Source organism: Apium graveolens, chromosome 7 (genome assembly GCF_009905375.1).
Source record: "Apium graveolens cultivar Ventura chromosome 7, ASM990537v1, whole genome shotgun sequence".
NCBI lineage: Eukaryota > Viridiplantae > Streptophyta > Magnoliopsida > Apiales > Apiaceae > Apium > Apium graveolens.
The window spans coordinates 216746009-216748876 of record NC_133653.1 but is presented as its reverse complement, the minus strand read 5'-3'; the positions used below and the strand labels follow the sequence as shown (position 1 = coordinate 216748876).

Here is a 2868-nt window from a genome sequence, read left to right as displayed (position 1 = left end):
TAGCATGAAAACCTGCACAAAGCTCACAGACCATAACTATCTGATTGACTCCATAGGTGGCTAAAGAATCGACCTTCAAAGACAGCGCTTGGAGTTGCGCTACGATAGCTGTAGCTGCATCAACTTCCAGAATACCTGCTACCTTCCCAGGCATCATCCTTTGAGTTGGGTTTTGATGCTCATTTACAGCCATAGTTTTAATAAGATTATAAGCCTCAGTATAGCTTTTGGCTCACAAGGCACCTCCAGCTGCTGCATCGAGCATGGGCCGAGATTGGGCCCCCAAACCATTATAGAAACCAGTGATCACCATCCAGTCAGGCATACCATGATGTGGACACTTTCTTGAAATCTCCTTGTAGCGCTCCCAAGCTTCGCACATAGATTCTGTTGCTTGTTGCGCAAACTGAGTAAGAGCACTCCTCATAGCTGCAGTCTTCGCCATTGGATAGAACTTCACCAGAAACTTTTACGCAAGATCTTGCCAAGTAGTGATGGACCCCGCAGGTTCAGAATGTAACCAGTCCTTAGCTTTATTCCTTAGAGAGAATGGGAAAAGCCTCAGCTTGATAGCCTCATCAGTCATACCATTATATTTGAAAGTACTACAGATCTCGACAAAATTCCTGATGTGCATGTTGGGGTCTTCAGTCGCAGCACCTCCGAAAGAAACAGAATTCTGCACCATCTGAATAGTGCCCGGCTTGATTTCAAAAGTGTTTGCTTGAATAGCCGGATGAAGGATGCTTGAATGAATGTCATTAATTTAAGGCCGAGAAAAGTCCAGAAGAGCTGGATCTGCTGGAACTATACGATCACCCATGATTACTGGTTCTTTCTGCTCACTCTCTTTATCCGAATCTTCAAAACCTATCTTTTCCGGAATATCAAGAACTGAGTCTGTCTCCTCAGCCATATCTAAAGTCCTCTTGCGAGTACGAAAACGTGTTTGCATAAACGCTCGCTAAAGTAGCTGAAACACAACCGGGAACAATAAGTAACACGTCTTAATCAATGAGTCCTAATGACCACTGATGGTAAGTACATAAACTACACAAATACGCCGAGTCCCCGGCAGCGGCACCAAAAACTTGTTAGGCACAAAACATACGCTAATAATTCACGCAAGTATACGCGTTCGCAAGTAATATAGAATAACTTCTAGTTCGTTCCCACAGAGACTCAGACTAATTATGTTCAATTAACACTTACTCACCAATGTATGATTACTTCTCAATGTCAAGACAATAACACGTAGAATTGATTAACTAATTATTAACTATAATTAACTACGAGAATTAACACTTGAATTAACAATATTAAACACACATGAGATTATAACTTTATTACTACTTCCTTCAATAGTTATTGTTATTACCCTTAGCACGTAACAGTGATGATATTAATCGAATAACACGAAACTGATAAAAGCCAACTTTCGTTGTACTAATACCATTCTACCAAACATCCACAATTAAGATAGAAGTTGAATAGGCATCAATTATGTTGAGACCCTATATGTCTACAGAATTTGACAACATAACGATTTAAGCACAAGTTATTCCTTATGATTACACAGGGTAAGTAAAACGGTCATAGTTACCCACTAATCATGTATACACATACAAGAACCTATGCTAGTATGGCAAGTTCTAAACCTCAAGATCCACTGTCGCTTCACAAGAGACTAACACCCTATCTTATATTTTCGCGACGCACATAAGACGAATAAGCACAACCAATACTAGATATCATACAATCATCACACACTAAGGTATTAAACAATTAACTAAAAAATTCCATAGTAAATCCATTACGACCCCATGATCACGATTATCCCATGATTGAACTCATCATCACCATGGGTTCATATGAAAATATGATAATAACACACAAGAATAACTAATAAAAATACTTATAAAAACCAGAGTACGTCACAAGAGTAATAAGGTTCAAAGTAAAGAAAACTAGCATCCACTGATACAACGAATAAAAGAATCACAAGAAAACTATGTTTCATCTTCTTCGTTGCGGTGTGCTAAAACGGTCTTCTTCCTTCTTTCCTTGCTCCTTGATTGATACCACGATTCAACACACGTGAAACCTCTCTGAAAACTACTTATATAGAAGCCGCACAAGTCCCAGCTATCTCAGAAGTCGGAAGTCCAACAGAAATAGAACTCTAAAAATCAGTGTTTTAATTTACGACCCTGAGCGGCCGCCCAGCAATCCTGAGCGGGCGCCCAGCTTCCTGAGCGGCCGCCCAGCCAGGCTGAGCGGGCGCCCAACACCTCACTGGAAAATTTATTAATTTGCTCCCGTTTTCTGCTGCGTTCTGCTCCTAACTTCCCACTTGCAATGCCAAGCACATACTTAGGCTTATTCCTGATGAAATCTCCCCTCAAACACAAGTAATACCCTGAAATGCACAAACACTAGAAAAACGCATCAAATACACAAAATACTTGATTTCAAGACATCAATTCAAGCCATTATAAGACATTCTAAGTGGTATAAAATGCCACTTATCAGATGCTAAAGATATGATAAGCCAGAAATGGAAGAGATACTTTTCTATAAATAGAAATGACAAATGACAGTTTAGAAAAGTGAATAACATGTCTTATTGTACACTATGTAAACCAGCAATTAACCGAGTTATAAAGTTAACACTGATCTTTTGTTAGCAGTAACAATTTAGAAAGAAAATCTTGTAATTCTCTCAAAAAGAAGCTAAGTTCTTTAAACAAAGAGCCTGGAAATTTTGTAGAAAAATATTCTTGATTTTTAATATAAAAATTAAGTGAGTTTTGAAAAGATTGTGTTCTTGTTTATTGCATGTTTATTTACTGCATTAACACATCTTCT

At 38.5% G+C, this 2868-nt stretch overlaps 1 non-coding gene across 1 annotated transcript; it reads left to right on the top strand.

The window, feature by feature from the left end:
- Nucleotides 1-323: 323 nt before the first annotated feature.
- On the top strand, nt 324-430 carry LOC141675662 (small nucleolar RNA R71). The gene has a single exon (XR_012556304.1). It is a non-coding gene; the product is annotated as a small nucleolar RNA R71 (small nucleolar RNA).
- Nucleotides 431-2868: the final 2438 nt, after the last annotated feature.